General features: G+C 38.7%; 1 protein-coding gene across 2 annotated transcripts in view; it reads left to right on the top strand.

Annotated features, from left to right (window-relative positions):
* tmeff2b (transmembrane protein with EGF-like and two follistatin-like domains 2b) overlaps nt 1–15,899 on the top strand; it is a 102,711-nt gene that overhangs the window by 930 nt on the left and 85,882 nt on the right. The gene's annotated exons all lie outside the window — the stretch shown is intronic.

Raw genomic sequence — 15,899 nt, 5'->3', positions numbered from 1 at the left:
TTCTTCAGAGACAGCACTAAATCAGCATTTGAACTTTCTAAACTGCAAGTGATTTCGATATTGAGCACGTCGTATTGTGCTACGAATCTGACATTTTAAATCAGTAGCCTATTACTGACTCAGTCTTGTATATTTGTTGTAATTATATTTTAATGAATGACATTAAAATATGCCAACTTGAATGATGTAGGAAACACTGGGACCTATGCAAATCGAACCTGTTCTGAAAATCTAATTAAGATGATCTTACCAAAACTGTCATTTTAAAACTACAACACTGGTAGCACATCTCGTCAGGAAGAAATATAACTTGGACTTATGTGTCGACTGTCAGGAGGAAAAATGGGGGTGTAACAGCTTGTCCACATTTGTACCTGTTCTATCCCATAATGTATTAATAGGGTGCATAGTATTACTTTAATGTGCTAATATGCGTACGGCATACATGTGTGAGTGTGCTGCTCAAGGGACTAGCAGGTAGCCTACCATTTTTAGTGTGGCTTGTCATTCTGAAAGGTAGCTCACATTTTTGAGGTACCAGCAGCGATTTTTAACCGCTAGGTTTACCAGTAGGAATTTGCATGTGAAATCTTTGAAGGCTATTATCTGGCCCCAAACAAGTACATCTGGTGCTGCTTTACTCTATATCAGTGGAGTAAATGTAGCACTGAAAGGGAGCGCTTGTCAGAGATACTTTGGGAACAAAGGCCCCGCTGTGCAATTATGTTTCTCTTTAAATAGCTGTAGGGGGGCAACAGTCTACAAGAAATCTATCTGTTGCACAGACCTACAGTGCGGTCTATGTGAGATGATTCAGTGCTGAACCTCCTTCGTAAAACAATTTACTCCCTATATAGACACATCAGTAAGAAATCTAATTAAAATGAATGGAATTAGAGTACAGCAGACCTGTATATTTGCTGTTGACATGTTCTTCTCTCCTCTCCCTCCTCCTGTGTGTTGGGCTGGGCTCCGTCATATCGATTCCTTCCCATCGCGTAACCCCACCACAGTGCTGTCACATGTGTTGAAAGCAGAGCTTGATAAAATAAGCTGTCAGATAGACAAGCTGCCAGATGGCTGGCTTGACTATATTCCAATACAGATCTATCAGAGTCCATTACACTACAGGTCTTTTTGTTGTAAGCTTATTTTCTCTTTGGCAGACTTACACAGTCATGCACAGTAGTTTAGGCAGGTCACACCACTGGTGAACTATTGAGAGCCCCAAGGAGCTAATAAAGTGATTATTTGAATGTTTAAATGACCCATGAATGCTTGCTTGAGTCTTGAAGAATGGTACACTGCCAATCATACTTCTTAAAGAGCCCCTATTATGAATATAACCTATCATTCAAGCTGAATGTTCAGTTTTCAAACCTTTTTTACTCCAAGGACCCACTCTTCTCTGAAATAAATACCGCAAGGACCCCCTACCACCCCCACCACCAACACCTTTTTTTATTCACACACAAAAAAAACTTTATCTTTAACCTTAACCTTAAAGTTATTACTTTTCAGCTCCAACACTGTAAAAAAACAACAACAAAAAAACGATGTCTCCAATCGAAAATTTTCAAGTGACTGATCGCATCAAAAATTTTCAGTTGGCTGAACTGAAATTCTGTGAATTGATGCAATTTAATTCACAGAAATTCAATTCGGCCAACTGAAAAATTTAGATGCGATCAGTCACTTTTTTTCAGTGAACACAAAATTTTCAGTTGGAGACCTGAATTTTTTTTACAGTAAAGGAATAATTGCTGACAGGCCACGGCCGTTGATTTATTTGAAAAAATAATGAACACCCGAGGTGGTAATGCGGTCACAAAGCCTTAAAGTAAGAATTTAGTCTTGTGTTATATTTAAAACAATACAAAAGCTAAAATGTAAAAGAAAAAAATCTGTAAAATGTACTGGCAGCTTATTTCTTGGATATTATCCAGTAATTTTGCAGACATTTCCGTTAGCCCTAAAACACAACGCAATGAGGGACAGGGAAAGTACCTTGTAATTTTTATTAGAAATAAAGCTAAATAATGCTACATATATTTGCCAACAATTAAGTGAACAATGGAGTTTGAAAATTTACATTGAAAATGTGTACAAAATCTAATGATCTCTTGAGATCATAAGGTTTTTCACAGACTTGTGGATTTCATGAAATTGTGGATTTAACATTTATTTTGTCACCCAAATTAGTATATTGATAATATATACATTTTTAAATTACAACTATTTTTAATTAAATTAGAAATGCAAAATGGAGGCACTTTAGCTAGCGGGCTCAGACTTCTGGACCCCGCTCAAAACAAGTCTAATTATCTTACGAAATGTTTCCTCTGAAGTATTGTAAAATGTATCTTGATTTGAGGATATTTAACAACACTAAAATACTTAAAAAAGAAGATTTCCTGAGAGCACCTGACTATTGGGCCTTTCATCTGCAAATTTCTCTCCTTTAGACTGTGAAAGACCACAGGGATTAGTCTAATCCTGCACCTCAGCGCTTTATTCCTCATTCCTTAGACACTCAGTACGCGGGAGTCTATTTTGATTGTGTGTGTGTGTGTGTGTGTGTGTGTGTCAGAGAGGGAGAAATATAAAGACTATGAGAGTGGAAGGTCTTCAGGGAAAGCTTGTCTGAGCTCCTGGGCTAATGAGGAAGTTGTGGTGCCCTATTTTGGGTTTCTTGGGGTTTTCCGTTCGGTTCTCACTGTTTTATCCCGTCTTTAATGCCATTATTGAGATTTAATCTAGTAGAGCAGAGGAAGGATGCCACTACTCAGTCAAGAAAAACGAGGAGGAAGAGAGTTCTCTCCTCTATTTATCTCTGTTCTGCCATCATTACTTGGCTCAGAGGAGGCATGACTAATGTATGCCGCCAGGAAGATGTTGCAGGGCTAATTGAATGGCTAACGCAAGAGTGTTTGTGATAAAACAGTAATGCTGCTTGGCTCATTCAGGGAGAACGAGCGAGTTGGTATTGAATGGTGGAGTGTGAGTTGTGTACCTGGAGGTGAGCAGGAGAAATAAAGGACAGTAATCGGAGAAGTCCCTCCAGAGTGCACGCTCATAAAGCTGAGTGGTTAGGAAGAGCACCATGTTTAAATATGCATGATGGCAGATGTTTCTGTTTTTCATTCTGAACAGTGTTATTTCCTCTGTTCTACAATTCCTAAACATTGTAACAAGCTCACACACCTGAACAACATGTAAGCATAGAAGCGTTACAGACGATTCACAGTCTAAACCTGTAAATAAACAGAAAGGTTTCGGTCTAGTGTAAACAAATAAGAAATATTTAAGATTCTTTACCTTTTCTTGGTTACTAATCTAAGAAGCAATCATTCATCAATTAAAACAAACACTCTAAAAATGGCTGGGTTAAAAACAACCCAATTGGCAACCCAGTGCTGGGTAAATATTGGACAGAACACGTGCTGGGTTAAATTAACCCAGTGGCATTTTAAAAAATCTTTCGTGCATTAGCCTACTGTAAAACTAGACAATCATGAAAGAACAAATGAAGAATGCATGTTTAGACTGTTAAAACAATCATTTTTATTGCTTGACAAATGGTACAATACACACATGTGTTAAAATTGGCAACAATGACAACTACAAACCTAATATATTCTGTCAATTTTTTCACGTTTAAATCGAACTTTTATTTTGACGGGTTGCCGTGACTTTGAGTCTCTGTGTTTATTATATGACACGCGCCCCCGTCATTCAAACAGAGACGCAAAACATGGAAGAGTAATATTTAAATAGTATTTAATATACACAGACACTCGTATATATTCGGCTACAGTCTGGAGCCCTGCGTGACGAGACTGAACGCAGCTGCGGGACCGAATATAGTCTACTTGTGAGTCGATGCAATACAGATCATACTATCGTATGGGGATCATGGTTCTGTGTAATCACAAACTGTATTAATCTATCGTCTCACATGCCAAACGTTACCTAAACTAACACGAGTCAGTACATTGCATCGGATTCTGAGGTAAAATTTTTGTCGTCTTAACGTCATGTAATCTTATATTTGTTGCCGCGAAGAAGAAAAAAAAACTATAATTATGCTAATTAAAATGATTATTAATGAAAATATACGAACTTATCTTTAGTTATATCTGCAACCAGTGGCTTTGCCTTTTGCATTGTCCTTTCAAAATGACAGTTTGGGATTGAATTTAAACGAACCGAGGCGGGAAGCACGTGAAACAACCAAGCACTGGGTAACGTTAGAATCAACCAAGCATTAGAATCGACCCAGCAGGTTTAACCCAACGACTGGAAATTTGAAACTACCCAATGGTGTTTAAAATGTGATCAAATAAACCAACAAAAATTACCCAACAGTCTTAAACCAGCATTTTGGGTTAAAAAATAACCCAGCATTATTTAGAGTGAACCTGTTTCATATAGTGTGTAAAATTTTAAAGTGTACAATAAATGAGTTATTGTTCCAAAAAAAAAGAACTGATTCTGAACTGCCTAAACAAGTCAGCAATTCTGCAGTTCCAGTATAGGTTTGTTACAAATTTGCATAATGCCATTGCTAGCATATGGTATTCATTGCGTCAACGCCTACTTCATTGTGACTATGTCTACTTTGACAAGCTCCCAAACACTGTGGTTGTAGCTGAGGCCTGGAAGAGTTTGGTTTGTGTTGTCCGCTTAGCATGTGCTTCCAAAGGATAAGGACACAGGCTTGAATTGATACAGTAAAAATGACGCCATCATGCATCGTTCGTATCATTATATATATTAACATGTGCCCTCAGCAGTAGAACAATCACAACAGATAGCACCAGAGTAAGCAAAGGAGGGGTTAACTGAGGGAAAAAAGGGGATGCTGCAATGTATATTATGAGATCATTGAAATGTTTTTCACCTTGATAAACCTAGGAGATATCCCAAATTTAGGAACCTTTAAAATAGCACATTAGGGACACAATATGTAGATTTTTTTTGACTAAGATCTACCAAAGCCTTCATATCAGTTTGCTTTATGACTTTTGACCTAAATCTGTTTAGGCCTAAAGCCACAGTTTTATGTTCTTCAAATAATTACACAATTATTTGACGCATTTGCATCAAACAGTAGGCAATTATGCGGTATATCCTAGGGGTGCAAAAGATTTAGAACACAGCCCACAAATTTGGATGGGGCTGGAGTTGCCAGCTGCAAAGAAACAAACATCAAATTCAGTGTTTGAACAATGATCCCTACGCACAACGAGCAATGAACACAAGACAGTAGGATCGAGCCCAGTGCATTATGGGTGTAAGAACCCTATCTTTTTAGCCAAAGGGAATGCCACCACCATTTTTCTCTGTTTGTCTAGTCCTCTAGTACCAATTTAAAACAAAACATTGTCTTTTAACTGCGTAGACAGACAAGTTTTATTAAAAGCAGTGCCAGCTGTGATTTACCCATTTAAAGTTAGCTAATGTACATAATTGAAATAAAACAATGAATTTGGATGATGGAAATTACAAACAGAACTGGAACAATCTAGTGACTATTTTCTGGTGTATTCATATACTGTAAACTTTCTCAGTATAGAAATAATTATGCAAATGCATTCACAAATGATTACCGTTTACCATGTTAAAGGTCTTCACAGGTGAAGATTCACAGCCTCAGTAATTTAGGAATAAATCTTGTCTCGATGAGATTTGATGCAAGGCATAGCTTTAAATTGCAGTAAATTGTCAAATAATTTATCTTATGAAGTGTTATTCTCAGAAGCTCACACTTTGCATAGTAAAGGGCTGTTGGGTGTAGGCTACTGGCAAAATGTTTAAAAGTAAGTAAATACTTTTTGTAGATAAATTATTTATGCAGTCATTGCTCAATGAATCCGTTTACATGAACAAAATGCTCAAAATGCTCATCAGCCATATCACCCTGTAACCCAAGATTGGTTTCCCACTGTAGCTAAGCAGGGCTGAGCTAGGCCAGTACCTGGATGGAAAAACTCCTGGGAAAACTAGGTTGTTGCTGTAAGATGTGTTAGTGAGGCCAGCAATAAATGCTCAACCTGTGGTCTGTGTGGGTCCTAACACCCTAGTATAATAATGGGGACACTAAAAGCACCGTCCTTCGGATGAGACATTAAACCGAGGTTACATGTTGTCTTGGAACAATCCCAGGATGCCCTTTAGGAAAATAGTAGGGGTGTAACCCTGGCATCCTGGCCTGTCCATCATGGCCTCCTATTCATTCCCCTCTCCTGATTGGCTTAATCACTCCTCTCCACCAATCAGCTGGTGTGTGGTGGGCATTCTGGTGCAATATGGCTGCCGTCGGTGGATGCTGCACATTGGTGGTGGTTGAGGAGATTCCCCCCTTCCATGTAAAGTGATTAAAGAGGTATATAAATGTAACAAATTATTAGTATTATTATAATTATTATTATTATTATTGTCAGCTAGACTTCTTAAAGTGATATTGCTGTGCTGGTGAAAGTATATTTAAGTGTACATGACGTTGCATAATCAAATGACATTTTAAAAACATGAATCCTTCTTTGGTCTGACTGAAATCATACTGCCAAAAGTTTTGGGACGCCTGCCTTAACATGCACAATACCTTTAATGATATCCTATTCTTAATCCGTTAGTTTTAATATTGAGGTTGGCCACCCCTTTGCAGCTATAACAACTTCAACTCTTCTAGGAAGGCTTTCCACAAGGTTCCACTGATGTTGGACGAGAACGCCTGGCTTGCAGTCTCCGCTGTAATTCATCCCAAAGGTGTCCTGTCGGGTTGAGGTCAGGACTCAGTGCAGGCCAGTCAAGTTTCTTCACACCAAGCTCACTCATCCATGTTTTTTTGGACCTTGCTTTGTGCAATATTGTGCATTCACGTTAGAACAGGAAGGGGCCATCCCCAAACTGTTCCCACAAAGTTGGGAGCATGAAATTGTCCAAAACATCTTGGTATGCAGAATAAGGATGTTAACTGATGACCATTTGACCGATGGTTGACCGTATCAACGTTAACCGATCAAAGTTGTCGGTTAAAAAAAAAAGATCTCTAAATTAGGCTATTATAGACAGTGGACTTAACGCTACTACAGTTAGAAATCTCATTCCAAAATCTTTTTGTGTAAAGTGAACAAATCCCTCACACTCAATTTTTCATAACTCGCCTGTTTGTACTTAATAAACCAATAAAAACATTTGCCGCGAGGTCACAGCGTTTGGGTTTGTGCGCTTACAAGGTTTGCAAAAAGTAAACAGGCTAAAACACTCGAGGTTAGAGCCAGGGCAGACGACAGTATGAAGCGTGCAAAGAAAAGTAGTGTGGGACCATTTCACCAAAAAGAATGACAGATGTAAGTTGTGTGATACAGTGCTTAAATACAGTAGTAGCACATCATATTTCTTTATTATTGTTAGCACTACCTCAAACTAAAAAGTGGCGTCTCCTTGGAGCTGTCATTTTCTTAAATGAGGCAATGTTTCAAATGAGCTTCTAACGCTAGACAAATGCCTTTATTTTCAACGCGATCACCTTGTACCCGAACCATTTCGAAACTAAGGAGCCATTTGTCCTCCGATTACAAACAAGCTTCTCGGTGCCGCGTTTGTGGGACTCATGTTTCGCACTGTAGGAGATTTTAAAAAAGTGACGTGAGTGGAAGGGAGACGGCGGCGCCGGGACAGTGTGTGTGTGTGAAAGTGGGAGGCAGAGCAGAGCGGCAGAGAGATGCGACAGAGCAATTCAACCGGCTGATGAGGCTCGGTGGTCGGTCAAGAAAATGTTTAGTTTTAGCCATCCCTAATGCAGAAGCAGTAAGAATTCCTGAACTGAGAGGCCAAGCGCAATACCTGAAAAAAACTCCACACCATAAGCCCCCCCTCCACCAAACTTTACACTTGGCAAAATGCAGTCAGGCAAGTATTTTCTACCTGGCAACCATCAAACCCAGACTTGTCCATTAGCTTGCCAGACAGAGAAGTGTGATTCGTCACTGCAGAGAGATGTCTCTGCTGCTCTAGAGTCCAGTGGCGGTGTGATTTACACATGTGATGTAAGGTTTGGATGCAGCTACTCAGCCATGGAAACCCATTCCATGAAGCTCTCTATGCCTTGTTCTTGAGCTAACATGAAGGTCACATGAAGTTTAGAGGTCTGTAGCTGTTGACTCTGCAGAAAGTTGGCAAATTATGTGTACTCTGGCCTCAGCATGCACTGACCCCGCTCTGTGATTTTACGCCGCCCACCACTTTGTGGCTGAGTTGCTGTTGTTCCCAATCGCTTCCACTTTGTTATAATACCATTAACAGTTGACCATGGGATATTTAGTAGTGAGGAAATTTCATGAATGGACTTATTGCACAGGTGGCAACCTATCACGGTACTACGTTTGAATTCACTGAGCTCCTGAGAGTGACCCATTCTTTCACAAATGTTTGTAGAAGCATCTGCATTCCTAAGTGCTTGATTTTATACACCATTTTGCTATAGAAGTGTTTGGAACACCTGAATTCAATGATTTGGAGGGGCGTCCCAATACTTTGGCAATGGAACAAATGAAGAATAACACAGCACAAGATAAACAAACATGCAATAAGCTCAGGATGTCTAAAACTTTGAACAATAAACAGGACAATTTTGTCAAATTCATCTAAAATAATTCTGTATTTTCAGTTTCAGAATCATTAATAATTTTATTCTGGTGTCACCATTGTCCTGTGCATTGGGTTACCAGCATTAAGTCTAAGCATATTCATTTCCACCCCCAATGTAATAGCAAAATGTAACATTTTAATAAACAGTAAATGTTTTTTTAATGGATACGAGAGAGGTATGTATCAACTCGTTTTAGTTAAGGGAATAACATAGTTTAATATGAAAAAGCAGTGAAGTATCCCATTAACCTTTTACCATATGTCTTGGAATATTGCAATAATAATATATTCTGAGTTCAGTATTGTGATATGTATCGAATCGTGACTTGAGGGTATCGTTACACCCCTATCCGGCAAGGATTTGTTGCATATTAAAAAACAGAAATTTTCTAAAGCAGAAGTGATTGAAATCACATGAATGAAAGTTGAAAATACCTGCCATTTGCAAAAACGTATCGTGTCTTTAAGGTCACTCTCTCAGGCATTATGTTCCCTCCATTTTCAAAGTGGTTAAAAAGGTTGCTCTGTCTTGGAATGCGTGGAATTCATGTGGGCTCCTTAATTTGTTAAATTAGCACATGTAATAGAATTTTCTGCATTCTGGGAAAAGAGTTATGCCCTTGAAACGTTTCAGATATTAATGTGTGTATTTTTGTCTGTGTGTGCTCACAGCCATCCAAACTCGCATTGTGACGTGATTCTCCAGATAAAATCTTGAGCGAATGTGATTTGTCTGGCTACACGAGACAGACAGGAAACACTGTTCATTCGATCGGTACTTATGGGCAGCTGTCACATGCAGCCATATGGTGGTGAAACCGAGCTTGACTCCCAGGGGCTTTGGGTCGATGCTCCACAGGTGTGCCAGAAGGTGCGAAGTTCAGTCCTTATTAACCTTATTAAACACAAACACAATATTCCAAGGTTACCTCCAAAAAAGTCACAGACAGAGCTACGTCCTTCATTTAACATGAGTTCTGTTCCTGCTTGTCTATTTTTGAAAATGAAAGCCAACAAGCTCAATGGTAGATTAATGATGAGTGTATAAATACTACACTAATGGCCGGGCTATTCTTACTGGACCATCTGTTACGAGCGACAGGGTAGTGCTCACTTACATGCATTTGTTATTAACATGGCTACCATCAACAAACGTCAGTGACTGAATTCAGGAGGTGTGACAGCCCAGAAATCACTACTGAATACTGAGATTTCACTGTATGGGAAATCTGTTTACTACAATGTAAAAAAAAAAAAAAAAAATGTTTTTTTGAAGTTGATTATTGAGGTATGTTTTACGAAAGAATACTGTTCTTTATTAAGAAGCATTTATTTAAAACAATTCAAGACAATTCTTGATTTATTTTTATTTTTTATAGAATATTGTTTTTATTTTTATTGAGTATTTATTCTAAATGATGTATCCATGCTCATCATTATCTCATTGGGCCTCATTCGTGAAACTTTCATAAATATATGAGCAAATTCGGAGTAATTTGTGCGTTAAATGGACTTTTACGAAAACTCTGCTCCAGTTTCACAAACGCTTTGTATTCGCCTTATTTTCGAACGCGAAAGTAAACATGGGTCCAACTTCCGTTTTTTGTGCGGCGCTTCTGTTCCCTTGCTTCCCTGGGCTAACTAACGTTATCTGAACTAAATTAGGGAACTATGTCGTGGGAACATTTCCATAAATCGCTGCATAATCGAAATGGCAGGTCAGTGCCACACCCTCAAACTATTCACGAGTGGGAGGATGACATGAAGTGGCCTCATATAACGTATGAGGACATATTTAATTCTTTTGTGTTGTCACTTGGTTTCTACAATGCGCAATTACAAAAGTACTGAGGCGTATCAATACCTCCACAGTGGAAAAGTTTGCAAGGTGTTAATCAATAATAACATCGATGACCTGATTTTCATGAAGGCTGATGTCCAACCAAGCCAAAGCAAGTCTGACGTTCACTCTGCATGGATTCTGACTACATCAACCGGCACTATTGTGTCGCGGGTCAGGGGAAATCCTGCATTCACGCAGCAGCGATCTTAGTTTAGCAAACAGCATAAAACATACCTAGACTACTTTAAACTACGTTAGCACCAAGCTAATCTAGCAACACCTGTACTAGTGCTAATTCAAATAATTATATTGCATTTATTGCTTCCAATTTTTTACTAGCAGGGATGAAAAAAATACAAATATATTAAATTATAATATACTGTTGTCAGTGATATACATACAGTTCCTTTAACATTGCCTTGCGTAGCAATTAAAAATCCGTTATCTTGCCTGTCTCTGCTAACCTCTTAACACGTCTCCTTGGATTTTTTATTGGGACTTCGTAGCCCAGCCACTTTTCTGGTATCGGATGGTCCTCTGTAGGTCTTGTGTGCATGAAATGAAAAGAACAAACATACGGTCGCTTCGTTGGTTTCTTCAAATTTAAAGCTTTTAACCACAGGCGAAGGGATTCCTCATTCTTCGGCGGGGGGTAAAGGTCATAGGGGACGCCTCGCATCCACATTCAGCTCTCGTACGCGTTTGATGAACAAAACACTCCAATTAAATCTTTCGTTTGTACCAGTTATTATGACAACCTCTAACTGCACAACCAATCCCGGTCTTCCTCGAAGCCATAACGATGAGTTAGTTGTTACAAATGAACACTTGTTCTACGATGAAAAGTTGGTTAGCTAGGAAGTGCCAGACCGGAAGTCTCACACAAAAAAACGTCAAATGGCCGTGTCCGTATTTCCGTAAAAAATAAGGTTAATACCACAGATTCGTTAGTTAAAAGTGTGTATTTTAGTGAATTCCAAACATGTGTAAAAAGGATGCGGGTGCACTCTTATTCATAATTTGCATATTCCCCGCCCATGAGTTACAAATGCAAATGACGTGACCAGGAACGCTGTAGACTCTTCTAGAATTCTTTCTCAGGTTTGGATCCAGGATTTTGCATAAATGTTGAAGAAACTAATTGGCCATATGACTAGCGATAAATATTAAATGATCGTGTGTCCACCAAGGCATGTTTTAGCCAGCTAAACACCTGGTGCTCTTGTGAAAATGGCCAGCTGGTGGCGCTTGAAAGTGCTTTGCAAGGGCACTAGACTCTATACACGATGTGATTGGCCCGTCCAGAGTGGGGGGAATACAGCTCAGAAAGGTTTTGAGAGTTGCTAGACGACACTCGTGGGCAGATTAAATTTGCTGCCGCTAGGGTGCGTCTAGATTTCTAGGCTAGGCCTGCCCTACATGGTGCATCAAAATGCAATGTTATCAGTTTGCCTAAATTAGAACAGAACATTCAAATGTTTTACGCACCATTTACTCGTGGTAGGGAGCAGGTGTATATTTATTTCGTGCCAACTAACATTTTGAAAATATGAACATTTTCATGAATCCGAAAATTTACGTCAGAGCGGCTTTACGAACGATTTACACACAAATTCGTTCTGCTCGTGTTTCATGAATGAGGCCCATTGTCATTATCTGTGCCCTCATTAATCTTTTAAATGGTTCATGAATTGAGAAATACAATTTTCCTTGGGATATTGACATATAAGAGGTAATCATACTAAGAAAATTCTTTACGTTTCAGAGCCGAAAACTTCCTCTCGCCAAAACTCCCATTCTAATAAATGAATCTCTTATTTACATTGTGTTTGCACTGTAATGATGAAAGCATTTGTGAGAGTTGGAGAAACCGTGTTACAATGATAAGGGGATTCATGTGCTTAAGATGTGTGATCGGCTACAATAATAGAAAAAAAAATGTAATGCTATAATCAACATTTTTCACAATTAGCCTTGAGAGCTGTAATAGTAAAAACATGATATAAGTTTTCGAGTGAGTTCCACATGTAATACATAGCTATTTCAAATATAAAGATGTTAGGTATTCACAGCAGTGGGCGTTTACACTAAAGTCTCACAGCAGACGGCCCTTAAAACAGCGTTCATATCAGAGGGCTAAAATCTGGGTAGGAAAATGCCTTTTATTGCTAAATTATGACAATATTTGATATAAAACTCATAGGCCTATTAAGATTATAAGTGCATCCCTTGAAACATTATAGAACAATAAAATAATACAGTTCATGATCCCTTCAATCAACAAGATCTTTTCTATGATGACGTTGTTAGAAGATCACAACAATGGCAAAGCTCTATCATCAGTCATCCAATGACTTACCCATGGACAAAATCTGGTCTCACCTTACATTTATTCTTTTTCGAGGAGCCATTTCGCTCAGATATACGTCACAAAAGAAAAGTCTATTACAACTTTAATTTCATGCTGAATTTAGTGTTAGCCTACATAGCATACCATTTTTGTAGCCTTATTATTTGTGAAATTTACTAGCAATTATTGGGTGAAAAAAATTCTACTCCACATATTTTCAGTGTAAAATTACTGTTTTTAGCAAAGATGAGAGCTTTTTTTTTTAGCTGTAGGGTTGCCAGACGTCCCCGTTTTCAAGGGACAGTCCCGTTTTACAGTCCTGGAATGTCCCCGTTTTACAGCTTTTTCAAAACAATCTGCAGATATATTGCAAGAAAAAAAAGAAAGAAAGAAAAAAAACCCGTCCAACCAACATACCAGCTGGTTATAGGCGCAATGGTGTAGGGATTATTTTCACCAGCAGAGGGCGCTGTGAGCTACGCTGACTCTACTTGATCGCGCATGCACCGCTACTACTTCATGAAGAAAGTTGCAGAGAGGGCAGAACTCCATTATTGTCAAATATCAAAAGAAACGTCGTTATCGCTTTTAAAGTAATTTACTGGTGTATTACTTACTAACTATTCATGTTAAGTTAAACTAATACTGTTTTATGTGCTTTATAACAGAGCCTCAACAGGGAGAGGGATTGTTTTTTTGTTTGTTTTTGTTTTGTTGCAGTCACAAAGCAGTGATTAACCTTACCACACATCTCTAAAAAAACAATTACACTTGCATCAAATACATGTGCAGAATGTACTTTCTGCTTTAAAAAAGCCTAAAATGCAAAATAACAAGACGAATTAAGAATAGTAAGAGTTATTTTCAAGCACAAACGTAATAAAACATTTGAAGTAAAAAAAAAAGGTCATAATTATAAAAATGTAAATATTAAATACAATTATAAAATGTCAAAATATTTGTTAAATAGTTTTATTCATCATATTTATGTTGATTTATTCTAGTAATGTGTTTTTGTTTTGTCATGTTATTCGTTAATATTGTTTTGAACTGCTTGTTATTTACAATGTTTAGAATGATTTGAAACAATATTTTAAATTGTTCTCTGATATCTAAATAGAGGGTATGTGGCTTATTTAAGCTAAATATTGTCCTGATAAAGTTTTACAGATCCATTTACAACCCTAGAAATTGTCCCTAGGGTGTAATGCTCTATTTTTGCCTTATTTGGAAGGGTCATGCATATTAATGCAGAGTTTTGCTCTGTTTGGCTGTTTCACTGCACGGCTCAATGACAGCTAACACATCTATACCATCTGTAATGACAATAATTTTACAATAATAGCTTCTTAACTTTGAATCACGAACTGAACTGGGTAGCGCGTAAATATGTTGTTTACAGTAACGTTACAGTTTGACAGTAGAGTACGGACTTAAAGGGGGGGTGAAATGCTGTTTCATGCATACTGAGCTTTTTACACTGTTAAAGACTTGGATTCCCATCCTAAACATAGACAAAGTTTCAAAAACTAATGTTGGACGTTTGATGGAGTATTTCTGTGTCAAAAATACTCCTTCCGGTTTCTCACAAGTTTCGGCGAGTTTTTTTCGAGTATGGGTCTACTTGACGTTAATAAGAGCGGAAGGTCCTTGTATGGGCCGTACGGGCTCTTCTCCCGGTAGGGTGCGCGCGCGCGTGACTAGAGCACGTTGTAAACAGTCTCTCAGATGCAGATCCAGTCGTCCGTGAACACTTATGTGGCGCCGCGCTCCACTTTATTCCTATGGGTGACGTCGAGCGACTTTAACGCTTCAGCACAGCATTCCGGGAAGGCAGCGCTGCATTTGAACCGATTTGAACGCAGAAATGACGGGAAGCTTGACAACATCGTTTCAGTTGCGTCTCAAAATGGATTTACACGCCACTGCTGTCACAGGACTTTACCAAATCATACCAAAGAAGTGTGTTTTTGACGGAGTGGTCCCAGCGATAAAGCTTCGACGGTGAGTTAACTTAAACTGCTTCAAATGTCTCTGCTATTGGCTACCGTCGCATGAGTAAACATCAGTAAACGACACGATCGCGTGCTTCGTCATTCAAATGCGCTAACGGTTACTCCATTGTTGTTCTCTGTATAACGTTACAGTATTCTGACGTGCAAAACCGTTTTGCTTGCTACTTCTAAGGTCTAGTCGCATACAATAGTCCATAAACCGAATCATGTCCTCATACACTGCGAGTAAACACACAGAAATGTGGAGAGGCCATTAAATACAGTAACTTACATACCACAGAGACGGACGTCCTGATGTTGCCGTTTCTCCTGTTCAATTTATTTCTCCCTCAGATTTGATTGTGGATCATTATCTGTATTAGCTGAGATAGATGGGTTTCTCCACGCTTGAGGACGTCACCGATTTGCGCGCTTGTCATTCTTTAGCTCCGCCCACACGATACGCCTCCAGGCGCTCAGTTTTTTCCGGAAAGACTCGGTACAGCCTATATTTCTTTTATAAATATGATAAAACTAAAGACTTTTCGGAGATATGAAGGATGCAATACTACTCTATAGCAGAGTTTCCGCTAGAAAAAAATCGTGCCGGTCAAAGTGACCGGCAGAGTTTTCGTTTTCCGGACATTTTGATGATATGCCGGTCAAAAACTCCTGAAAGCAGTTTATGTAACTTTAAAAAAATGACATAATCAGGCCGTATATGCAACATGTTTATTAGCCTAACTTTCAAATAGACGGAAAAAAAACATGAACGTCCGATTGACGTCAATCAACCAATTTTTTTAACTCATAGGTGTAATTTGCGGGTGGGACAGGTGGGACAAGTCCCCACTACTTTTTTAAAACATCTTGCTTCATGGATTAACCTAACTAATACAAACAAAACATCTCTGGTTAACTAGAAAAGTATCATTTCATTCGTTTGTTAAATAAGAGGCGATCGCTCGTTGCCGCTGTTATCAGTGCTGCAGATTTCTCTCGCGGCTCATGCAGCCTTCACACAGACGAGCGCTTTAATCTAACAACGCCGTTGCAG

Source organism: Pseudorasbora parva, chromosome 12 (assembly GCF_024679245.1).
Source record: "Pseudorasbora parva isolate DD20220531a chromosome 12, ASM2467924v1, whole genome shotgun sequence".
Classification (NCBI taxonomy): Eukaryota; Metazoa; Chordata; class Actinopteri; order Cypriniformes; family Gobionidae; genus Pseudorasbora; species Pseudorasbora parva.
The sequence above is the reverse complement of the archived record's forward strand: the minus strand, read 5'-3'. Positions and strand labels throughout refer to the sequence as shown.